We start from the raw sequence: 27,356 nt of genomic DNA, 5'->3' as shown, positions 1-27,356 counted from the left end.
GCTCTGTCTTTGTACTTTACACATACCTCAGTCCAAAATAATATGTTGGGTATAATCTCAAATTTAGATAACTTCTCTATTTTCCCTGAAAATGAAATGAATATGAGAACACCCTAAAAAGGATACATTTCAAGTTCTGAGCCGATAGAATTTAAATCCATCTGATCAGGTTAACGCGGAAAAAATGTAACAGCTTAGTAGTGGATCACCTACTGTTCTGCTCTTCAAGGAATTTTACCTGAAGCAACAAAACTGTTTACTCATTTGAATGCCCCCCCCAAAATTAACCTATAATGGCCCTTTTGGGATAAAACTTCCCACCTGTTTCCTTCTAAGTTCGTAATGTAAGATGTTTGTCCAATGCCAAGAGGATCTACAGAGATCAGGCATATCAGTTTGCTAATTTTTGCATTGATAATACTAGAAATATGACAATAACATCATTACTGTAATTTTGAAAAATGTCTTCTGAGTCATCACGTTTATTTCTAGGAAGAGGGTAGAAGAAAATAGTTTAGGGAAACTAAAGTAGTAAAAAGGTTATTATTCATATGTCAAATGTGACAGCTTCTTAAGGTCTATAAATGATTTTAATTTACATTATAATTTATTATAATTCTGCAATGAAAACTATGTACAGTGATGCTTAGAAAAAGAGAAAGGCAATTACATTATTGTCAACTAGAGTTATAGGGTAGCAGAGTGGGTAGCAGTGTTGATTATTATGTGCTAACACAGGTGTTTAGGGAATTTCTCTCACCCACTATGCCATTTTACAAAGGATATTTAAGAAATTAATAGGCTTAATTCAACTAAGCAAATAGTAAATAGTAATGACGATAATAAGAGCAACAAATTGTTAAAGGATTAAAACAAAACTCCTTAGTATGGAAATACAGCTCTGGCTCCCATCCATTTCTGACTCTCCTGACTACAAGCCTGTGCCCCTGTCGCCTGACCTCCCATCCTGCTATATGGTCCCTGTACCTGCTCCTTCATTTGTCTTGGCCACACGTGCCCTCCTTCATCTTCCGACACAATCTACATCAATTGCTTCCTTATTGAATCCTCCTTGATTCTCCAGGCAGAGGGAGTTGCTACTTCCTCCAAGCTCCCATAGCATAATAGATTATAAACCCTTGGGAAAAAATTGTATAATGATTGCATCACCATCCTCTCAATAATTCTAGCTAAAAACACCTCAGTTGTTTTTCCCATTTCCCCTTTTATTTACCTCCTACACCCAATTTAATTTTTCATGCAGTCCTGCATTCAGCCAATATTTACTGACTCCAATGCCTAGATGTTCTGAGATATGTGCTGTCCTCTGCCCTGCGTCAGACCACACCTCTTACAGTGAAGACACTCATAGCTTCCTCCCTGTCCTCCCTGCCTCTCAACTCCCCACTCACTTTCCAGGAATCCACTAGTCCAGTCATCACTTTCTTAAAATAGATTTGCTATCATTTCGATTTTCAAAAATGTTTAGTTCGTTATTATTCTCTAAAAAAATTGAATCAGGGGCTTCCCTGGTGGCGCAGTGGTTGAGAGTCTGCCTGCTAATGCGGGAGACACGGGTTCGAGCCCTGGTCTGGGAAGATCCCGCATGCCACGGAGCAGCTGGGCCCGTGAGCCACAGCTGCTGAGCCTGTGCGTCTGGAGCCTGTGCCCCGCAACGGGAGGGGCCGCGATAGTGAAAGGCCCGCGCACCGCGATGAAGAGCGGTCCCCGCACCGCGATGAAGAGTGGCCCCCACTTGCCGCAACTAGAGAAAGCCCTCGCACGAACCGAAGATCCAGCACAGCCAAAAATAAATAAATAAATAAATAAAATTTAAAAAAAAAAAAAAAATTGAATCAAAATTCCTCAGCACAGAACAGAGGGCTGTTTAATGATCTGGTCCTGAAAGCCACAGGTGCTAAATCCAATCCTAATCCATCTACTCACTGCTCCCTGCCCACCCTACACAAGTTCACACCTTTTATTCTTGCTTACAGGCACCCCCATCTGCGCTGCCCTTTTCTCTCTTTCATGCTATCAAAATTTTGTCTTTCTTCAAGACCCACCTCAATGCTCCTTCTCCCATGAAGCTTTTCTCTTCATCCACAGTCAAAATTAACCATTCCTTCTTCTGTGTGCTCACAAAGCTTCATCACTTCCTCTTCTCAAATGTACTTTCCAAGCCTTGTATCATGTTATTTGATAAATACAATAAAATAGGTCTACATGCCACACCACCTTCCTCTTGACAATTAAGTATTGTATTCAATAAAAATTAGTGTTTAAAAAATGGTTACTGTAAATATTACCAAAAACTTTGATCATTCTAAAAGTTAAAAAAAATCAGACTCTGCAAAAGCTATAATAAAAAAGAAGAGATTAAATGAAGTCTTTCAACACTAAAGTGTTTCAGAGAAGAATTGACATTTAATTTACATAGGAGTTGCTGTTCCAACAGGGCAGAGAGCCCTCTTCCTAAGAAAGATTCTTAATTCCAGGCAAAGATAGACTTCCCCTCAAAGACAGATAGATGAAGATAGAAATAGAGAGGTACATACATATACTACTATGCACTGACATGTATATTTTATGTATGTATATTCATGCCGATCCCAGACGTATAATTCATCCCCTCTGGAAAATCCACACCCACCTCATCTCATGTCTATTAATGGAATCAATCAGGATCTGGGAGGATGGAAGCAAAGACTCTTGACCACAGGGCAGCTTTCCTGAATATCTGACTCTGGTGACTAAGACAATCTCAGCATTTCCTTCAGATTGACTAACCTTTAAGCAGGTTCCTTCTTGACTATCATTCCCTGAACCCCCTTTCTTTAGATCATTTACTTTGGAAAACTTGCAATTGTAAATTCTTTCTCTCCCCTTTGAGATGAAATCTTTTTCAGCCTCTTGCCAGTTTTATAACCCAGGACTTTGAGGACCTGAGAGCCATCCCTTTGAAATATAATCATCTAGGAAGACAGCACCCCTATCTCCCAGACTCTGTGGGAGAATAGGAGCCTAACTTAGATTAAGTGTCAATCAGCAAACACAGATACCCTAGTCACATTGACAACGTCCCTGTAACATCCTCCAGGTCTTTTCCATTAGCACTTACCCTAGTGCTTAAAAACTCTGCCTTTTGTTTCAGTGGAGTTGAGTTCAGTCTCCCTTATTTCAATAGTCTTGACCCCTATTGCAATAGTCTTGAATAAAGTCTTCCTTGCCTGTTTAACTTGTCTGGTGCAATTTTTCTTTGACTTGACAAGCTGAGCAAGCTAGTGCACTGCTGCTGACCATTTAAGTGAGGCGAGTTTCAACGTGTCATCCTCTATCATCCTTTGATAAGAGTTAAACTGGGATGACAGGGGGTTGATGTCCACACCTCTATGATCCTGTGGTCATATGCAAAGGGTAAATAGGAGAAAAGGAATCCTACTTATTGCTTCTAGGGATTAAATTCAATGGAAGAAATAGTCTTAAATAAATAAATGCAAATTTATTCTGAAAGAATCAGTTGTGTTCCACTTCTCCCGCTAAACCCCTTAGCACTGTAAATATAACCAATCATTTCTTATGATGATACTGCAATAATTGTTCATGTCCAGGTGCTTTGATTAAAGGAAGTTTGATTTACTCTTGACTAGCTTTTACAGCTTAGGGAAGAGAACGGCACCACTCATTTATTTAGACAGCATAGCTTTGTGACTTTTTAGCTTGTCCATGAATCCACAGATTAAGGTAAGTACAAACCGTCTGTGGCTGCCCTTAAACAAGTAATGTATCCGCACTTCTAAAATGTATTTTTCCAACCATTCCATTGGAATATTCTAGCCCATTTTCTTCCAGTGTCTACTGTATCAAACAAAGAGTAAATAGTAAGCTATGAGAACAGGTGTGTCAATACAAATTGACAGCGATTTTTCAGAGTGCAGGGATAAAGCCAACAAAGAAGATGGAGACAAAATATACTCAGAGTGACATTCAAGAATTCACAAAGACATGTTCTGTGAATCATTTTATGTAATGTATTTGACTCAGATATACTCTTCTCTTTTAAATCATTCTTTGAATGGTTCTCCCTTTGGACATTTCAAGATAATTTAGCTGCAAAGCACTACACACAGAGGCGACAATTTGTGATTTATTGCTTATGGTGCAAAGAAGGTAAACATATATAGAAGAGGTCGTTATTGCAGTTTGGGAAAGCAATCCACAAAAGGTTTCCTGTACTTTTCATCTGAATTACATATTTAAACTGGACTACAAAAGGGATTCTGGGTTGGGTTAGGATTTTTTAATTTTCATTCTATTTCTTTTGAATTTTAAGTAAAGTTCTCATGACAGGCCTTTTATCTTGTCAGAATTCAATGCTAAAGACATATGCCTAATTCAAGTAAGTGTAACTTTGAAAGTTTTAACCAAAAAAAAGTATATGCCAAAGTATTAATAATAATTATCTTTGGCTAGTGAGGCAATAGGAAATTTTATATTTCTTTCTCTTTGCTAGTTTTCCTTTCTAATTCTTCTGTATTAAATATAGGCCAATTGTACAATAAAAAGCTAAACATGCTCAAATAAGTTAGCAGAGGGTTATTCATCAAAAAAATTTATGAACATGTTCTAAAAGTTCCCTATAGGATTCCATTAAATTATCAACTTCCATTCATTATTTAATATATGAATTATCTTGGTTAAATTTGCTTTTCATACTGGATTCACAAGGTCACATTATTTTCTACAGAAAACAGGGTATAGTAGATACTTGATACACAATACTCAGACTCTACCTTGAGTTGTGCAAAATGAGAGTGATTTTGAAGATATGAACTAATTTTTCAAAAGTGGCTTAAAAATCCCAGTGGCTCTCCACTGTGGCCAGAAGGAAATTCAACAGTCCTCACATGGGCCTGCAGATTGTGGGTATCATAATAATGATAATAAAAACAGGTGCTAACAGTCATCGAAAATACTGTTTCACATGTTATGCTAAGTATTTTGCAAGAATTAACTCATTTAGTCTTAAAAACTGTCCTCTGCCATAGGTATTACTATCCCCCTTCTTCAGAAGCAGACTCAAGCCAGAGGGGTCCAGGTGCTCCCGTGTCATTTGTCAGCCAGAATGAGATTACTGTGGCTCAGTAACAACTTTTATTCTAAAATTTGTCAACTCTGGACCATGGTTACAAAATGAGGAACAAAGGGGGGCTCTTAGAAAAAGTTTTCTTATGAAAAAGAACCCTCTGCTAAGAGATGCACTCAGTACTACCCAATATTCATACTTAGATCTCAAATGTTATGGAAATACTTGGGGCTAACAGGCTATTTATCTTGTCAATTTGTTAAGAAGAATATGTTAAATTATATAGTATTTCACAGTGCACAAATCACTGTCATATGCATTCATTCCTTTATTCCTCACACCAACTACATGAAACAGGAATTATTTTTCAGTGGAGAATACTAAAACTTATAGATTAAGTGATTTCCCAATGGTTATACAACAGAAAAGCAGGAGAGCTGACACTCGAATCCACATTCTTCTGTCTTCTGTTGGTGTTTTCACTCTAAGTTTCAAAAACTAACATTTCCCTCTAATTCACTATATTATTATCAGTAACCAAGGAACAAAAGAACCACGGTTTGGGAAAGAAGTAATGGTGCTCATTAGATTGCTTTACTTGTCAAAAGCCAATGGCATCATGTCAAAATCACCTTCAAGCAGATGTCACCTCCCCCACTCTCCCATCGATCCACATCCCGACAGGGCTTTGGAAACTGGAGAAGTCACAAAAATGTCCAGTGGACAAGGTAGAGGCCAAGCTGCCCAGGGCAGCTCCTCCTTAAATACTGAGCCAAGCATGGTATCCATGATGAGGGAATTTAATTACCTTTCTATATTATGCATATTCTAAAAATAGAAGCTGTGACATCTTCAGGCTAAAGTTCCGACGACACATTTCGATCACAAATTGCAGGTTTCCTCTTTGTCTGTTGGGTCTGAACACTCAGTGTGAAGCTAACCACCGAAGAAAGCCATTTGGGGAATGGCTGGACAGCAATGAAGCAGACAGTGAGGCTGGAGTGACATTTCAGCAGCTACCTCACAGCAATCTCTCCATAAGGACTTTTACAGCCTTAGGTCAAGGCCTGTTCCAAATCCAGGTCACCAGAGCCTCCTAAGTGCCAGTTGGATTGAGCTCTGAGTTTTCACATGTGTCACTCACAAAGCAGCTAGAGTGTAGTACAGTCAGAGAAAGATTTCATTAGGTCTTGCCAACAATATGCAGTGTACTCAAAGGCACCAGAAAACATAATTTTATAACTGGTAGAAGATGGAAAAATAAAATAAATGCAGCACATGCTCTAAGGAATTTTAAAGGCATGGCAAAAGGAAAACTTCCCAGCTCCTTACTGGATCATGTGGGACCTCTGTTATTCTGGATCTTATCTTCTTTTCTGACCTCCTTGTCCAACCCTCCTGGACTCCATGCTTTAGCCAAATGAATACTCCTTTAGTTTCCACTTTCCTTCCTGACATTTCCTTTGCACAACTTGAGCAACTTCTGCAGCGCAAATACATCTTATGAGTTAGCTCTCTTATGAAATCCTCATTTATTTTCCATTTTCAATTTTCTATCCCACATACAGAAAATTCCCGATCTCTCTGTACTCCTCCATATCTCCTGGGAAGAACTTCTTTTATAGTATCTGTCACATGAAATCATCATCACTTGTTTACAGGTTTGTGAGCATTCCACTAAACAGTAAGTACCACTGAATGATAAGTTCCTCACTGATGTCATATTCATCTTTGTAGCTCCAAGGCCTAGGAAAGTGCCCTGCGTTGAATAGAACTGGTTGAAATGAAAAATTGAATAAATAAATCACATACACACAATATCTTTTTATCACTTTAGTGGTGAAAAGCACAGGTCTGTAATCAAAATTGCTTAGGTTCAGAACCTAGCTCTACCACTTAGTAGCTCTATGATCTTCAACTAGTTATTTCACCTCTCTGTGCCTGAGTTACCTCATCTGTAAAATAGGCTATTGTGTGATTTCAATGAGTTAATAATAATAAATAGAAAAACACTTAAAACATAGCAAGGCACCCAGTAGCTTCTTGATAAATGTTAGCTATCATCATCATATTCCTGCGACACGGCAGCTACGTAACATAGTGGCCAAGATTGTGAGGTACACAATACCATAGGCCTGAATTCAAATCACACTGCTCCACTTACAAGTTATGTGGCCTTGGGCAATTTGCTTAAAGTTCTTCCTACTTTGGTTTTTTAATCTCTAGAAAAGGGATAATAATAGCGCCTGCAGCATAAAATTCTTCAGAAAGTTACAATTAAATTATGCATGTCATTAACATAGAGGTTGGCACATGGCAAATACTCCATAAAAGTAAGCTACTCACTACTGTGATTTTTCATTGTAAATCAGTATGAGTATAAAATTCCTTGGGTATTGCCCCAAGATAGACACCCTCACCTACCTGGCACTTGTATTTGTACCTCATTAGCTTTGCAGGGGGAGGTGCAAAATAAAGGCCCTGAAGAAACAGAAAGTGTGTCATGTTTTAGACATTAAGCAAGATAAGTTCATGCCCCCAGTTCTAGTTCTCCAGGAAACAGGATATGCCATTTGCTACTTTTGAACAGGTTAGGACACAGTTATTTGTGCCAGCCTTGGGCCTGCTTGCCCTTAGGTCCATTTCCAACCTTCCCCCTGTACTCTATATACCATGGGTATGGCGAGTGGGAAAACTAGCTCTTGAAATGGAGAGGAAGTGGCAACAGATTGGAGGGTGAGGGAAACAGGGTATTTCTCCTCCTCACTCTGCCTAGGGCAGCTTCACTTCTCCATTATGGTTCCATTTCCCACCAGAGAGGCCCATTCTGGTCCCAGCTTCTTTTGGCGTGACCCAGGTCCCTGAGGACCACTCTTTGTCTCTCCAGCCTACGGTAATGGTTGTTGTTGCTCATTTCTGGATTTCCCTACAGTTCCATATATAACTCTCAGCTCAACACGTCACCGGTGTTAACAATTCCCTGCATTTATTCCCCTGTGGTTTCTATTTTCCTAGCTAGACCCTGATTGATCCAGTAATCTCTGTCTCTTCCTTTTCTGCCTTTAATTTCATTGGTTTAGAAAGTGCCTGCTTAATCAGTATCTGTGTAAAATTCCTTGGGTATTGCCCCAAGATAGACACCCTCACCTACCTGGCACTTATATTTGTACCTCATTAGCTTTGGGGGCAGGGTGCAAAATAAAGTCTCTGAAGAAATAGAAAGTGTGTCCTGTTTTGCCTTCTTTCACGCATACATACATGCATACCCATCCTCTGTGATGCTGTCTCCTACTTAAGAAATAAAGGCAGGCTTCTGTGGTCTGGAAGAAACTGGTCACATGGGTTGATTCTGAAGTGACTTCATCATCTAATGCAACAGCTCTTGGCTCTCAACTGGGGGATATTTTGCCCCTCCTCCATCTACAGGGAACAATGTCTAGAGACATAGTTGGTTGTTACAGTGGGCCGGGACAGGGTAGGGGGGAGGTGCTACCGTCATCTAGGGTTTAGAGGCCAGGGATGCATGCTGCTAAACATCCTACAATGTACCAGAAAAGAATACCCAGGCCCAAAGTGTCAGCAATTAATTGAGAAACTCTGATTAATGATACAAAACTCCACACTTTCCCGCTGCTAGATGCTTGCAGTAGCCTCTGAGCTACTGCAGGTCACAGGGATTACTTGGAATGTAAAACTGTTGCCAGTGATCACATAGCAGCGATCTTGCCCATTGCTGTCAGTTGCTGTGTACAGTTCACATTAAATGATATGCATAAACTTGAACTTCACTACAGATTTTTTTGTTTTGTTGATATGCGTACTGAGAAGACAAAAGAGCAGCGTGTATCAAAAGACAGTGAATTTTCAGATAGGGATCTTTGTGTTAAATAATTTTTTTTTTAAATCTTACTACTTGATTTTACCAGCCAGCCTGTGCAGCAAAAGACAAATTTTTCATAAGACACTTCTTTTAAAAAGTAATCTGGTCATATATGTTCTACTAGAATATTTGTAACATTTTCGTTTACAAGGGGGGAGCTGGTTAGCCTGCTCTCAATCGTATTTCTCTTCCCTGTTATGTCTGTTTTTATCTCAGAGTGGTTTTGCATACATGGGGCCCTGTGGCTGGGTCTCCCTATTTTGTATACCACCAACCGTGAAGCCTTAGATGACCACTTTCTCAGTTAAGACCTCAGTTTCCTCGTGGGCCAAATGAGGAGGTTGATCTAGTTAAAAGTTCCCTTCCCATTGTAAAACTTTACTCAATTACGAATCTTTAGCACTTAAGTAACATGTTCATATATTGGCTCTTTAGGGAGCAAAAGTTATACAAATCCAATAAAAGTTTTCATCCAGGCCTGGTTCATTCAACATGCAAGCCTTAATAAAGAAAAGTGAGGCATGGAATGTTACTAGACCCATGTTCCCTCCTCCTAATCCTGTTAAAATGTGTGTAAGAGTGCCTCCGAGAGATGACAAAGGACAAATTTGTCATAAACAGACTCAAATCACTGCTGCTCTCTTTCTGACAACTTGGAGTGAGAATGGACTCCACGTTGCAGGGCTGAGCTCCAAAAACACCAACTTCTGCAATTACCCAGGGATTTCCACTTCTCTGTCTACTGCAAAGAAATGAAAAAGTATATAAACCTCGTTCCCTTCCTAAAAGAACAGCCAAAAGAGGCATGGGCAACTATACTCTCCTGAATGTGAAAAAGAGGTGTTTTTTTTTTTAAGAACAAGCTTTGCCTGGGACGAAGTGAGAGAGTGGCATTGACATATATACACTACCAAATGTAAAACAGATAGCTAGTGGGAAGCAGCCGCATAGCACAGGGAGATCAGCTCGGTGCTTAGTGACCACCTAGAGGGGTGGGATAGGGAAGGTGGGAGGGAGACACAAGGGGGAGGGGATATGGGGATTTATATATACGTATAGCTGAGTCACTTTGTTATACAGCAGAAACTAACGCAACATTGTAAAGTAATTATACTCCAATAAAGATGTTAAAAAAAAAAAAAAAAAAAGAACAAGCTTTGCCTTAGAAGGAAAAGCCTCAGGGATGCCTTTCCTTTACTGGTTGAAGCTTTTGAAAACAGCTGCCGACAGATGCCTCACGGTCTCCCAGCTAGAGTCCCACAGGAAACCACCCTCCTTGATGCTCCCGCCTCCACTCTCTAATTTCTAGGGGTCTTGCCTGTCTACTCCGATAATAATCTCAGTTGGTAGAGATTATGTCTTAATTCTGCTCTCCTTGCAGTTTCCACCACAGCACCTCTTCTCATTAAATGTTAAATCAGAAGGTAGATGAAGGTGAAACCCTAACCCTTTTTGAAAAGCTGCAGCAAATCCCACAGATTTTATTCCCAAGATATTTGTATCCCCAAATGATCTTTTCCCTCTTGGTGCAGCTCTTCAAAGCTCTGGTAGGGAGGAGTTAGAATCAGTTTCTGAGCCATCAGATTCTGAGATGTCTCGAAGAAGAAAGATGGGGAAAAACATGTTAACATTTTTGTGGTATGTTAATGAGATCATTCATCCCTGTCACCTTAAAAAAGCCTAGGACACATTTCTTTCTCTGATTCCTCTTTCTTTTCCCTCGCCTCCTCCTTCACCATCCTCCTCCATATCTAAAGAAGAAGGTTACTATTAAGCATCACATTAAGAGTTGTCAAATCAATCATGATTTCCTCTGAATTACGTTACACAGAGCAACATGCTTTATCAGAAATCAAAGAAAGGACAGTGCCAAAAGTGGATGAGCTAATGTAAAATCACTTACATGGGCACTCTGGAGACAGAAACTCATTTAATATTTAATGTAGTCATTAACCTAAGAATGAGAAGGAGCTGGTAATGGACGGTCTACTCCCTTTACCTACAGGACAGGGTACTGAAGGTGAGCTGTCCCCTCTGGGATCAGATTCACACAAGTCTGAAATCCATAAAGTGGGTAACAGGTGAAGGGAACTGGAAAAGGCTCAAGTCTCCCAGATGTACTGCTTTAAGAGCACAGTCGTGCTCAGCAGTTACGTCTGAAGTTCGCCACACTGCGGGAACCAGAAGCCGTGTCAACTGAATTGCTCAATTAGTTTGTTATGACAACAGACATACTGTCCCCGACACACACAGTCAAACCACAGCAAGTAATCAATTATTGAAGGAAACTATCTCCAAGAAGCATTAATCCATCAGGATATTGAAGGGTTTGTTTTTATCTCCATTTAGATTTGGTTACCATTAAAGGTGTTTGTCTGCTTGACAGCTACCCAGAGTTGACCCTGAGAACCTGAATGTCAAAACCAATTGAAAATGAAATGGGGAAATAATACAGAAAATTCTACAATAGTGAAAGCCATCTGAAAAAAAAAAAAAAACTTTTTCTACATGTGAATATTATGATGTTGTAGGGAACATTCTATTTACATAGCACGAATGCCAGCATAATCTTTACATGAACTTTTAAACAGGGTCATCTTAAGCAAGTAACGTCATTATAATTGCTTTACTTTAGCTGCAGCATTACTTCTTGATAAGATACAGCACACACTAAAACCACATTTATTGTTTTATTTAACTGTATTTTTTCTATCCCATATTTTCTTCTTTGGTGTAAATTTCCAGAGGTCTCATAATTCCACCCTACCAAGGGAGTCAATTATAATATTTGCATGCACATGAAACACCTCCATCTCGACTGACCCAGCTACCACCCTTTTTTCCTTTTTTTTTTTTTAACCACAAGTTTAAATTAAACCCTTTCATCCTGTAGAGTTTTCAAAATACTCCTTCACAATAATAAGTGATTTCTGAATCTGAAAAGAAGCTCCAGGTAGGCTGAGTTTTCTTTTTGTCTCATAATTTTCACATTTCTAGTTGTGGCCTTTTCATTTTCACTTGAGTTGTCCTTTGAACATTTCTTGGTTCAAAGCCTCGTTTTTGTGGTGCTGAACTCTTTTAGCTTTTGCTTGTTGGTAAAACTTTTGATCTCTCCATCAAATCTGAACGAAAGCCTTGAATGGTAGAATACTCTTGGTTATAGGTTTTCCTCTTTCATCAATTTAAATATACTGTGCCACTGCCTTCCAGCCTAAAGAGTTTCTGCTGAAAAGTCATCTAATATCCTTATAGAAGTTTCCTTGTATGTAACTTGCTGCTTTTCCTTTCTGCTTTTTTTTTTTCTATTTGTTTTTCTTTTTAATAGATCTTTATTGGAGTATAATTGCTTCACAATACTGCTTTAGTTTCTATTGTACAACAAAGTGAATTAGCCATATGCATACATATATCCCCATATACCCCCTCCTTCTTGAGCCTCCCACCCACCCTCCCCATCCCACCCTTCTAGGTCATCGCAAAGCACTGAGCTGATCTCCCTGTGCTATGCTGCTGCTTCCCGCTAGCTATCTATTTTACATTTGGTAGTGTATATATGTTGCTGCTACTCTCACTTCACCCCAGCTTCCCCCTCACCCACCGTGTCCTCAAGTCCATTCTCTATGTCTACTTCTTTATTCCTGCCCTGCAACTAGGTTCATCAGTACCTTTTTTTTTTTTTAGATTCCATATATATGTGTTAGCATATGGTATTTGTTTTCCTCTTTCTGACTTACTTCACTCTGTATGACAGACTATAGGTCCATCCACCTCACTACAAATAACTCAATTTCGTTTCTTTTTATGGCTGGGTAATACTCCATTGTATATATGTGCCACATCTTCTTTATCCATTTATCCGTCGATGGACATCTAGATTTCTTCCATGTCCTGGCTATTGTAAATAGTGCTGCAATGAACATTGTGGTACATGTCTATTTTTGAATTATGGTTTTCTCAGGGTATATGCCCAGTAGTGGGATTGCTGGGTCATATGGTAGTTCTATTTTAAGTTTTTTAAGGAACCTCCATACTGTTCTTCATAGTGGCTGTATCAATTTACATTCCCACCAACAGCGCAAAAGGGTTCCCTTTCAACCACACCCTTTCCAGCATTTATTGTTTCTAGATTTTTTGATAACGGCCATTCTGACCGGTATGAGGTGATACCTCATTGTAGTTTTGATTTGCACTTCTCTAATAATTAGTGATGTTGAGCATCTTTTCATGTGCCTCTTGGCCATCTGTATGTCTTCTTTGGTGAAATGTCTATTTAGATCTTCTGCCCATTTTTGGATTGGGTTGTTTGTTTTTTTGATATTGAGCTGCATGAGTTGCTTGTAAATTTTGGAGATTAACCCTTTGCCCGTTGTTTCATTTGCAAATATTTTCTCCCATTCTGAGGGTTGTCTTTTTGTCTTGTTTATGGTTTCCTTTGCTGTGCAAAAGCTTTTAAGTTTCATTAGGTCCAATTGTTTATTTTTGTTTTTATCTTCATTAATCTAGGAGGTGGGTCAAAAAAGATCTTGCTATGGTTTATGTCAAAGAGTGTTTTTCCTATGTTTTCCTCTAAGAGTTTTATAGTGTCTGGTCTTACATCTAGGTCTTTAATCCATTTTGAGTTTATTTTTGTGTATGGTGTTAGGTAGTGTTCTAATTTCATTCTTTTACATGTAGCTGTCCAGTTTTCCCAGCACCACTTATTGAAGAGACTGTCTTTTCTCCATTGTATGTTCTTGCCTCTTTTGTTGTAAATTAGGTGACCATACGTGCATGGGTCTATTTCTGGGCTTTCTATCCTATACCATTGATCTATATTTCTGTTTTTGTGCCAGTACCATACTGTCTTGATGACTATAGCTCTGTAGTATAGTTTGAAGTCAGGGAGCCTGATTCCTCCAGCTCCATTTTTCTTTCGCAAGTTTGCTTTGGCTATTCGGGGTCTTTTGTGTTTCCATACAAATAGTCAAATTTTTTGTTCTAGTTCTGTGAAAAATGCCATTGGTAGTTTGACAGGGATTGCAATGAATCTGTGAATTGCAATGAATCTGTTGATTGCAATTAATCTCTAGATTGCTTTAGGTAGCACAGTCATTTTCACAATATTGATTCTTCCAATCCAAAAACATGGTATATTTCTCCATCTGTTTATGTCATCTTTGATTTCTTTCATCAGTGTTTTATAGCTTTTAATGTCCTCTCTTTATCTTTAATTTTTGTCGTTTTAATTACAATGTGTCTTGGTGTGGTCCACTTTGGGTTGATCCTGTTTGGGACTCTCTGTGATTCCTGGACCTGGATGTCTGTTTCCTTTGCCAGGTTAGGGAAGTTTCCAGCTACTATGTCTCCAAATATGTTCTCTGCCCCTTTCTCTCTTCTCCCTCTGGGACCCTTGTAATGTGAATGTTAGTATGCCTGATGTTATCTCAGAGGTCTCTTAAACTGTCCTCATTTTTTATAATTCTTGTTTTCTTTTTTCTGTTCAGCTTGAGTGATTTCCAACACTCTGTCTTCCAGTTTGCTAATCCATTCCTCTGTGTCATCTAATCTACTGTTGATTCTTTCTAGAGTATTTTTTATTTCAGTTGTGCTCTTCAAATCTGTATGATTCTTCTTTGTATTTTCCAACTCTTTGTTAAAAACTTCTACCTTCTCACTCTGTTCATTCATTCTTCTCTTGAGTTCTTTGAGCATCTTTATGATCATGACCTTAAACTCTTTATCAGGTAGATTGCTTATCTTTATTTCATAATTCTTCTTCTGCAGTTTTTTTTTGTTCCTTAATATTTTTGTCACCTCATTTTGCCTAATTTTCTGTTTTTATTTCTATGTATCTGGTGGGTTGGTTACGTTTCCTGATCTCAGAGAAGTGGCCTTATATAAGAAACATCTTATGGGATCCAGCAGAGCACTCTTTTCTGGTCACCAGAGCTATATGCTCTAGGGTCGCCCTCTATGTGGGCTGAATGGGTCCTTCTGTTGTGGTAGGGTTACTACTGTGGGTGCACTAGTAGGTACAGCCAATAAAATGTACAGTCTAGAAAAAAATGGATAAAGTTCCAGGAACATACAATCTTCTAAGACTGCATCAGGAAGGGATAGGAACTATGAACCGGCCAATTACCAGTAACAAAATTAAATCAGTAATAAAAAATAAACTCCAAACAAACAAGAGTCCAGGACCAGAAAGCTTCACAGGTGAATTCTACCAAACATTTAAAGCAGAGTTAGCATCTATTCTTCTCAAAATATTCCGAAAAATTGAGGAGAAAGGCAAGCTTCTGAATTCATTCTACAAGGCTAACATCACCCCAATTCTAAAGACACCAAAAAAATGAAATTTACTGGCAAATATCACCAATGAACATAGATGCAAAAATCCTCAAGGAAATATTAGCAAATTGAATTCAACAATACATTAAGGGACTCATACACCATAATCAAATGGGAACTATCCCAGGGATGCAAGGATTGTTCAACATCCACAAATCAATCAATGAGATACACCTTAACAAACTGAAGAATAAAAATCTTCAGTTTGTTAAGGTGTAGCTCATCAGATGCAGAAAAAGCTTCTGACAAAATTTAACATCCATTTATGATAAAAACTCTCAACAAAGTAGGTATGGAGGGAACATACCTCAACATAATAAAGACCATATATGACAAGCTCACAGCTAACATTAAACTCAATGGCAAAAAGCTGAAAGCACTTCCTCTAAAATCTGGAACAAGACAAGGACGCCACTCTTACCACTTTTATTCAACATAGTATTGGAAGTCTTGGTCACAAAAATCAGATGAGAAAGAAATTAAAGGAATCCAAATTGGAAAGGAAGAAGTAAAACTGTCACTGTTTGCAGATGACACAATACTAAACATAGATAATCCTAAAAGCACCACCAAAAAACTACTAGAGCTCATCAATGAATTTGGTAAAGTTGAAGGATACAAAATTAATATACAGAAATCTGTTATATTTCTGTACACTAACAATAAACTATCAGAAAGAGAAATTAAGAAAACAATCCCATTTACCATTGCATTAAAAAAATAAAATATCTAGGAATCAATCTAACTAAGGAGGTTAAATACCTTTATTGGGAGAACTATAAGACACTGATAAAAGAAACTGAAGATGACACAAACAAATAGAAAGATATAATGTGCTCATGGGTTAGAAGAATTAATATTGTTAAAATGACCATACTGTCCATGGCAATCTACAAATTCAATGCAATCCCTATCAAAATACCAATGTCATTTTTTCACAAAACTAGAACAAATAATTTTTCAATTTGTATGGAAACACAAAATAGTCAAAACAATCTTGAGAAAGAAGACCAAAACTGGAGGTATCATGCTACCTGATTTCAAAACTATACTACAAGTTGCAGTAATCAAAACAGCACGGTACTAGCACAAAAATAGACATATAGATCAATGAAACAGAATAGAGAGCTCAGAAATGAACCCATACTCATATGGGCAATTAATCTATGACAAAGGTGACAAGAATATACAATGAGGAAAAGACAGCCTCTTTAATAAACGGTGTTGGGAAAATTACAGCTACAATAAAATCAAACTGTACTACTTTCTCATACCATATGCAAAAATAAACTCAAAATGGATTAAAGACTTAAATGTAAGACCTGGAAACAGAACTTCTACAAGAAAACATAGGTAGTATGCTCTTTGACATCGGTCTTAGCAATATTTTTTTGAATATGTCTTCTCAGGTAAAAGAAACAAAAGCGAAAATAAACAGGACTGCATCAAACTAAAAAGCCTTTGCACAGTGAAGGAAACTACCAACAAAATAAAAAGGTAACCTACTGAATGGGAAATGATATTTGCAAACAGTATCTCTGACATGGGGTTAATATTAAAAATATACAAAGAACTCATACAACTAGATATCAAAAAAAAAACCCAATTAAAAAATGGGCAGAGGACTTGAACAGGTATTTTTCCAAAGCTGACATACAGATGGCCAACAGGTACAGAAAAAGAGGCGCAGCATTACTAATCATCAGGGATATGTAAATCAAAACCACAATGAGATATCACCTCACACCTGTCAGAATGGGTATTATCAAAAAGCCAGCAAAAAAATAACAAGCGTTGGCAAGGATGTGGAGAAAAGGGAAACCTCATGTACTGCTGATGGGAATGTAAGTTGGTGCAGCCACTATGGAGAACTGTATGAAGGTTCTTCAAGAAATTAAAGAAATTATGATCCAGCAATTCTACACCTGGGTATTTATCTGAAGAATACAAAAACACTAATTCAAAAAGATATCTGCACCCCCATGTTCACTGCAGCATTATTTACAACAACCAAGGTATGGAAGCCACCTATGTGTCCATCAATAGATGAACAGATAAAGAAAATGTGGTGTACATATACATACAATGGAAAATTACTCAGCCATAAAAAAATGAAATCTTGCCATTTGCAGCAACATGAATGGACCTAGAGAGTATTATGCTAAGTGAAATAAATAAGACAAAGAAAGGCAAATGCTGTATGATTTCACTTATATATGGAATCTAAAAAACAAAACGAACAAACATAACAAAACAGAAACACAGTCATAGACACAGAGAACAAGCAGGTAGCTGCCAGAGAGGAAAGGTGTGGGGTAGAAGAGAAATAGGTGAGGAATATTTAGAGGTACAAAGTTTCAGTCACAAAAATAAATGAGTCACAGGTAGGAAATGTACAATGTGAGGAATATAGTCAATAATTATGTAATATATTTATATTATGACAGATTACAACGAGACTTAACCATGGTGATCATTTTAAATGTATAGAAATAGCAAATCACTATAAATCACTATGTTGTGTTCCAGGAAGTAATATAGTAGTGTAGGTCAACTATACTTCAAAAACATACAAGCAAACAAAAAAATTCATAGAAAAAGGGATCAGATTGTGGTTACCAGAGACAGTGGGTGAGGGGAGAGGAAAGTGGATGAAGGTGGTCAAAGGTACAAACGTCCAGTTATAAGATAAATAAGTACTAGGGACGTAGTGTACAACATGATAAATCTAATGAACACTGCTGTATGTTATACATGAAAGTTGTTAAGAGAGTAAACCCTAAGAGTTCTCATCACAAGGAAAAATATTTTTCTATTTCTTTAACGTTGTATCTGTATGAGATGATGGATTTCACTAAACTTATTGGGGTAATCATTTTATGATGTATGTAAGTTAAATCATTATGCTGTACACCTCAAACTTATACAATGCTGTATGTCAATTATATATCAATAAAACTAGAAGGAACAAAATATTTACACTGTCACAACAAAGTAACCACTAAATACTAATTAATAAAAGTTATGGTATACCTATATCAGAAGGATGAGAGATGGGTAATGAATACACGTGTGTGGGAAGAGAGAGGTAAGAAACTAAGTCCTTACCTTCCACAGTAAAAAGTCAAACCAAAAGTCTAAACATACAAAATAAATATGCTTTTTAGTCAGTTGGGGGTAAATTCCAGAATCAGCAGCAAAATATTGAAAATCAGCAAAATATTGAAAATTGTCCCTAAAACTCATAATTAGGGACAGGGAAAGGTGGATGAGAGGACCAAGTACTTTTTAAATTTAAGCCTTGCAAAACTATTTAAACTTTTAGGTTCAAAGCATAAATAACTATGATACAAATACAATTTTAATTTAATTTTAAATACAAATATATTTATTCCTTCAACAAATATTTATTGAGACACTAATATATGAAACAACAAACATACATTAAGAGAAAAGCACAATGTGCTGGAAATGTAAAGATAACATATCCTGGGTCATCCATCTTTGCCTCTTAATAGCTATTTGACCTTGGGTTCTTAATCTAACCATGTATATGCTTTAATTTCTGCATCAGAAAAAAGAACAGGAGGGCTAAGCATGATCATGTAAATAAATCATGTCAAGTTATAAAAACAATAGTAAGCTAGTAAGGAGACACAGAACCCTAACAACTTCAATATAATTCGATCTTTATTACAGTACTCTGAAATTATATACCCAGTGAAGTCAGGATAAAAAGAAGGATCCCATTAAACCCACAGGAATTCTATTACCCTCCATGAAAACAAGGCTGCTAGCTAATGCCATGCCCCAGTGACAACAGGCCTGGACTAGTTAAATTTCCGAGTTCCCTTCCATCCCTATAAGCCTATGAAATATTGTGAGGATATATCTGAGTAGATGTAAAAACAACTAGTTACTTCACACAATTCATTGATTTAGAAAGTTGACAAGTCTATTTTAGTAATACTCTTTTAATTCTTTCTTTTTAAAAAAAAAAGTGTATCTTTTAAACACTTATGTGTAAAAGACACAATCTGTGCTAGACCCTCAAATGAATTCCAAGAAAGACAAGACATGGAGACTGTCCATGTTAGAGTAAGTAAGTGTCCTAAAACCATATGTGAAAGAGATTAGTGAGTATTAGAACTACCTCACAAAGATTTAGAAAATAACCTGGATTTTTAAATATTGACAACTATAAGATGAGAAGTGTCAGTGAGGAAGAAATTTTCCTCTACCCTTCTAGATTCTTCTGGCTTGTCTGAGAATTAAATTGACATGAGACAAATTAACAGCAGAAAATCAAAAAAAGTTAAATAACAGGTATACATGGGAGAGACTCAGGAAAACTGAGTAACTTGCCAAAGTGGGTGAAACTCTTACCTTAAATACCATCTTCAGCTAAGGACAAAAAAAGGATGTTGGGGGTAATGGCTTGAGACTTCAAAGGGGAGGAAGGCGATTAATATGAAGATGAAAAAGCAAATGTTTGATAAACAAATGTTTGCTGGGTCTTGCAGAGACAATGGGACACACAGTGGACCCTGATCTCTAGGCCCTGCAGAGTTTCCCCAACCACACCTAGCCCATACTCTTTGCAGGTATCTCTAGTGATTCCAGGAACAGGCCCTCTATCTAAATTATTTTAGGCAGTTAGGAGGAAGGTCAAAGTTTCTTCCTGAGTCTTTTGGGCCTTGATTGTTTTCAGCTCGAAATAATCCATATGCCAAAGAGAAGTTTCAGGGTGCAAACTTTGCTCTCCTACTGAAGAATGGTTGAAAGAATTACTGATATCCTAACTGAAAAGGAGGCTAAATAGAGTTAATTTCAAATATCTGTAATAGCACTCATATGAGATGAAATAAACATATTCTGTAAGTGTTAGAGCACCAAACTGAGAATGATGGAGTGGAGGTAGGGGAAAGGTATAGGAGAGAGACTTTGGCTCATAAAAAAAAGAATATAGGACTTCCCTGGCGGTCCAGTGGTTAAGACTCCGTGCTTCCACTGCAGGGGGCATGGGTTCAATCCCTGTTTGGAGAACTAAGATCCCACATGCCACACGGCCAAAAAAAAACATATATATATATATAAATATGAAACTGGCTGCCCCCTGAAGAAATGGGAACCACCATGCTAGAAGTGTTCAACAGAACCCAAAGAATATTTTAAATGTTGTAGAGGAAACTCTTGCTTAAGGGTGAGGTTTCAGACTGAGTGAACTCCAAATTTCCATCCTTCTCTAGGATCTGTTTATGTCACAGAACACAAGCACAGCCAAAGTTCAAAAGAGAAAGAGAATTACATCAAATGGTCAATTCAACAAAAAGAAAACAATCATACCAAACAATCATATGGGGAATAAAAAGGATCATACCAGTTATAGTCATACCATTGGGGAATAAAAAGAGAAAGGAATCAAACAAGCAAAAATGCCAGCACATACATGAACTGTTAGAATATGTCCTTTTACATCTAATTGTTTCAGGATTGTACCAACGCAGCCATATTAAACTATAATGGAATCAGGTTGTCTTCTTACCCTGAGAGAAAAAAGAAAAGAGATGTTACCTTAAAATATTGGACTAGGGGCTTCCCTGGTGGCGCAGCGGTTGAGAATCTGCCTGCCAATGCGGGGACACGGGTTCGAGCCCTGGTCCAGGAAGATCCCACATGCCACGGAGCAACTAGGCCCGTGAGCCACAATTACTGAGCCTGCGCGTCTGGAGCCTGTGCTCCGCAACAAGAGAGGCTGCGATAGTGAGAGGCCCGCGCACCGCGATGAAGAGTGGCCCCCGCTTGCAGCAACTGGAGAAAGCCCTTGCACAGAAACAAAGACCCAACACAGCCATAAGTAAATAAATAAATAAATAAATAAAATTTAAAAAAAAAAAAAATATTGGACTAGAATGCTAGTTAAAGATATTGAACTGTAGAAAGATGAGCCACCTACTGAATCAATTTTAGTTAGGACCTTGAGGGTCTTTGCTGATCTTATTGAGTGGCCAGTTCCATTCTCTTTAACCTGTGACAGCTGATGGGACTGGACCCTGGGGCAGAATTACTACCCGATTCATCAGTGATGCTTATTGAGCAGTTACCAGTGAATGAGCCTCTGAAAAGTCTTCTTACTGCTAAACTCTTCAGATGAAGGAATCTAATAAACATATTCTTTTTTAAAAATTTTTATTGGAGTATAGTTGATTTACAATGTTGTGTTAGTTTCCCGTGTACAGCAAAGTGAATCAATTATACATACACATATATCCACTCTTTTTTAGATTCTTTTCCCATATAGGCCATTATAGAGTATTGAGTAGAGTTCCCTGTGCTATACAGTAGGTCCTTATTAGTTATCTATTTTATATATAGTAGTGTATATATGTCAATCCCATTCTCCCAATTTATCTCTCCCCCCCTACTTACCTCCTGGTAGCCATAAGTTTGTTTTCTACATCTGTGACTCTAGAGATTGTTATACTGAGTAAAGTAAGTCAGAAAGAGAAAAACAAATATCATATGATGTTGCTTATACATGGAATCTAAAAAAAGGGGGTACAAATGAACTTATCTACAAAACAGAAATAGAGTTACAAATAAACATATTCTTTTTACATCTTCTGAACTTTTGCTTTTTCCTGATCAGCTATTTATGACACCTAGCCATAGAAGTCATGCACAAAGACAGGGGAACATTGGATTGGAAATTACTATCTAGCCCTAAAAATTATGATTACATTTAGCTAATAAATTTTAAGGGCAAGTGGAAGAAACTTCTAACACAGATCCTATCCATTTATGAACGATGGTGTGTAGACATGGGTAAAGTCTTAATCAACAGAAGTATTTGTGAAAAAAATCTTTCAAAAATTGACTTAGGATAGTAAAACTGACTGGTGAATCATAATACTAGAAGAACTGTTGAAGTAAGAACAGCCTTTTGTCTACAGTTAGAGTAGGCAATGGTAACATTAAAATGAAGTACTTCACATTTAATAGTAGTGCACTTGGGGATGAAACCTAGATGAGGTACCAGACCACAGTTGTTAATGAGACTTGCATGGTAGGTTTGAACTCATATTTGAAATTGATGGTGCCTTCGAATGCTGTTATTGCAGCCAAATCTTATGCTTGCCCACCTTTCACAGCATTTTAGCATCTTGATCAGCTCCTGGCTGAAGGATCCTATGAGAAATTTATTTACTGCATGGCCTATTATTCAGTTATAGGAGAAACATGACAGTGCCAACATAGTTGCTAAGCAATAAGCAGCATATTTAAGTAGAAATAAGGTTTTAAAAAAGGAATAAAAGAAGTGAAATAAAAAATAGATACCTGAGATACTAGATTTTTCATAACGTCCAGGAATCAGAATTATAGACAGCTTCAACATTTTACAAATTAAAGCTACTTTTAATATATATAGTTCAGTCCTTGTTCTTCTGTTACAGGCTAATTTCTTTACCTTGTGGAGAAATATGAACCCATAATTATAGAAAACCACAGGAACCAAATCCTTAATAATTATAGTGTAAATATGCACACAGGTCTCTCAAAGATGCCAAGCAGTATTTGGGTTAGTTTGCTCAGTGGTGATAAAGAGGAAGGAGCACCTGCCAATCTCATGTCTCAAAGTTTATATCACAGGTTGAAAGCACACATGATCTGTAGAAAACTACACAAATTCAATAGTTCTCACAAAGGAAAAATGTTTTTATATTGTGAAAGGAATTCTGTTTCTGAAACTGGTGCTACATTTTTTCCCAGGTGTTTTCTTGTTCTGTGGTTTATTCTTGCCTCAAAAATAAAACCCAAAGAAGAAGAATAAAAGAAGTTTATGCTCATAGATGACATTTACCTTATATTAAAATGCTCATTTCACTAAGATGGCAGACATCTTCCATAGCATTAGTCAATATGGAAACTATTTCAAACATTTTTGAAGTTGAAGTAAAAAAGATTCAGTTTAGGGATACAAAGAAAACGATGAACTCTGATTCTATACAAAGAGAAATTGTGTGCTATAGGAACACGTCCCATGCCGTGCCATAATATCTTGTATGTATAACGTGCCCCATTGAGTGCATGATCAAACCACTTACATTTGTTCATTTATGTATACAAATTATTTCTTGTTCTATCCATGGGTCATATAAAAAACAGATGAGATGCACTGAACGTTGCTCAGACTGTGTGAATAAGTAGGAACGTTTACAATCCTAAACCATGGAGGGAAGCTCTGCGAGAGAGGAGAAATTTAGGCTATGAAAGAATTTGTCCTCAGAGGAAGTAGAGGAAAAGTTTGTTGTTTCTGTTTTCTATCCATGGCTGCAAAGGGCATATAAAATAAAGAGTTGAGAGCTTTTTTACAACCCAGTAAAGGAACCAAGGGTCATCACAGAAAGCTAGATTCTTACAAAATCAGAACAATGTAGCTTTGCAGTAGATGAAGTCAACAGTCTTTAGTTCTGGAAATAATCAGAAAATATATTTCTTTACATAAAGCTGTGGTTCATCCATAGCTAAACAACTGTGTTCATTCTGATGGCCACTCCAAAAACGGACTTGGTGAAACTAGAGACTGCCTAGCAGAAAGAAAATCAGTGAGGAAGAGCATGGAAAATGGAAAGTGAAGCTGACTCATGGAGTAAGTGAAAAAAGTGGGAATTTTGCTCACCTTCTGTCAGTAGAACCTTTCTAGAAATGCAAACTTCCTGTCTTATCAGCCACTTACGCTCAGAGATTCACAAGAATGCCTGTTGTTCACCTTATTTTCATCCCCTCCAGAGGGGAAGTATTATCTAAGCAATCTAACAGTCATCAGATGTCTCTAGTTGTACACAGGAAAGACACCAAGCTCTCCTGGTCCTACTTCAGTGCCTCCATCAGCTCTTATTCCTCCAGCCTCATGGCTGGCTTGCCTAGGTCCTGCTCTTCATCATCTTCCCTTCTTACTTGAATACTGTCTATGAACAATCTTATTAATACCTATAGTTTCCAATGGCACCCACATAGAAATACTGGCAACTCCCAGATCTGTATGTGCTTCTCAGAAATCTCTTCTGAGATCCAGATTCGTATGTGCAACTGTCTACTAAACAATTTTATCTGAGAATGCAACTCAAACACATCAAGCCCGATAAATATACGACCAAAATCAAAAATCTTCCTTCTAAGCCAACCCCTTCTTCAGAGTTTTCTACCTCAAATGGTGGTACCACCATCCACCAAATCACCAATAAGTGCCACCCTATCACTCACATCCAGTCAGAAACAACAATACATGACAGACACTGTTCTAAATATTTTTGACACATTAACATTTTTTTAAAATTTTGATATAACTGACATATAACATTACGGTAGTTGTAGGTATACAACATAATGATTCGACACTTGTATATATTGTGAAATGATCACCTAATTAAGTCTACTTAACATTCATCACCATACATGGTTACAAATTTAAAAAAATCTTTAGGATCTACTCTCTCAGCAACTTTCAAATGTACAATACAGTATTATTAACTATAGCTCCCATGGTGTACATTACATATCCATGACATATTTGTTTTATAGCTGGGAGTTTGTACCTTTTAACTCCCTCCCTTCACCCATTTTGCCCACCCCCCATCCTCAACACCCCCCTTTCCTTCATCATGGCCCCACCTCTGGCAACCACCAATCTGTTCTCTGTAACCATGAGCTCATTGTTTGTTTGTTTGTTTTTGTTCTGTTGTTGTTGTTGTTTAGATTCCACATGTAAGTGAGATCATACATTACTTGTTTTTCTGTCTGACTTATTGCAATTAGCATAACGCCTTCAAGGTCCATCCATGTTGTCACAAATGGCAAGGTTTCCTTTTTTATTAATATTTAATAATATTCCATATATATATACACGCACACACAGAGTAACATTTAATCTTCATAACAATCCAATGAGATGGGTTCTGCTATTACCCTCATTTGACAGATGAGAAAACTGAATCTCAGAGAAGTTAAGCAACTTGCCCAAGGTCACATAACCAATATGTAAGAGAAGCAGATTTTCAGCCTACCCTGTGTGACACTACCATGTTATACGGCCCCTTTATAAAGTTCATCCATTCTACCTCTTAAATATCACTTGATTCCTTCTTCTATGGCCTCATCACCACTATTACATCTTATTTAGGCATGTCTCGTCTAGGCTACGGCAGGAATCTCCTAACTGGTTCCCTTGCCTCAAATTTTACCTCAAACTCATCTTCCTCACTGCATTTTCTAAAACAGGCATCTAAAAGCATTACTTCCCTGCTTTAAAACCATCAGTGAGTTCCCTTAACCTGTAACAGTGTTTCTAATCTTTTCTGGGTAGAAATCAGGGCCATTGCCAAGTTAGGTTCCTAATTTACTAAATCATTCCTGGTACTCTACTCCAAACACATCATACGTTTTCACTTCAATACCTTTCCTTGGGATCTTTCATCTGCATAGAAAGCCCTTCTCCCACCTTCACTTGGCTAACTCCTGAGAGGCTAGTTTAGGAGACCACACAGGAAAGCCTTCCCTGAATTTATAGGCTGGTTCAGTACCTCTGTGCTCCCATATACTGCCATGTGTATGTCTTAACACCTGCTCTGCTTGACTATCACAGTAGCTAATAAAGTGGACTTCAGCATCAGGCACACTGGGTTTGACTCCTGGTTCTGTCACCTACCAGCTTTGTGACATTGGGCACTCACAAATTTAGCCACTATTATTTCTGTCCTCACCTCACTATACCAGATTTATCGCTTGACTTGTCTACCTTCCTTGTCAGACCATGAATCAAACATTGTAAACAACTATACCCCGATAAAAAAAGATGCAAAGGAATCTTCTACATCTTGCCATCTCTAGCTTCTAGCATAATGCCTACCCCGCCTCCACATGAGAGATGTTCAAACAATATTAAACTAAACTAAAAATAAAGCACAGAGTCCTACTTTACCCTGAGAATAATAAATATACATGACTTTTTACAGGAAGTGATTGAAGTTATTGCTGAAAGGATTTGAATAGACCTATGAATATAAGCCATAAGAGACTATAAAAAGATGATGGTATTGGCCTCACCTTTACCAGTGCCACTGGGGGAAGCATATGAAACCCTCTCGCTCAGCTGACAACGGAACATAATATATCTGACTTAGTATAGCAGTTCTATGTTCTGTGTTTGATGGGGCATGAACAACCCAGAAAGAAGCAATCAGACTAAAGAATTTAGAAATGGGCACAGAACAATTTTGTATTTCCTTTGGAAGAGAACAGGTTATCTTAACCTCCACTTTGCATTTTGTGTCATACTGTTGTTCTGAAAGAGGACATAACCAACCTCCATTCAGGGCTATTTTTGTCTCATGTAGCACCTTTTTTGGTAATGACTTTTCAAATGGGTTTGTATGTTAATGCTAGCAAACTGAGTAGACATTTAGCTTTCACCTTAATCATTTTGAAACCAGAGATCTAGAGTTACAAATACATTGCAATAAATTATATTTCCTCCTATTATCATGCTATTTTAACAAAGTCAGTTTAATTATGCTTCGGAGAAAAAGTTTGAAATTTATTAATTTAAAGCTTTTTCTCACAAGTTCTAATAATTATTTAATTTTTTAATCAAATCAATATTGGCTTGCATTTGATACAAATGTTCTGAATCTAACCCTGAAAAATAATACTGGCCATTCTATCTGGGTCCCAAGTCCTAAAAACAATTTTAGGCTTGAAAAGCTCCTGTCAGCACATCTAATAAAATTTAGTTGGCTCCTTCTCTCTCTTACTTTAAACACTATAGTTTGATTTTTTGTTGTTGCTATTGTTGTGGAGGAAGGCTACTGGCTGTCTGAGTTTGAAAATGCTCTGGTTTTGCCTAATATAATTTTCTAGGAACCACCAGAAGGTTGCCACCCAGCAGCCCTTTGGCTATTAGAGGAAACAAGAACCAATGGGCCATTTTTAGGGTGCCATTACCGAGGATGAATCCTCCCTAATCATTTTTAACCTCTGTGCCATGTGTCTCTACAAAACGAT

This window comes from Balaenoptera acutorostrata, chromosome 14 (assembly GCF_949987535.1).
Source record: "Balaenoptera acutorostrata chromosome 14, mBalAcu1.1, whole genome shotgun sequence".
In the NCBI taxonomy this organism is placed as follows: Eukaryota; Metazoa; Chordata; class Mammalia; order Artiodactyla; family Balaenopteridae; genus Balaenoptera; species Balaenoptera acutorostrata.
The sequence above is the reverse complement of the archived record's forward strand: the minus strand, read 5'-3'. Positions refer to the sequence as shown.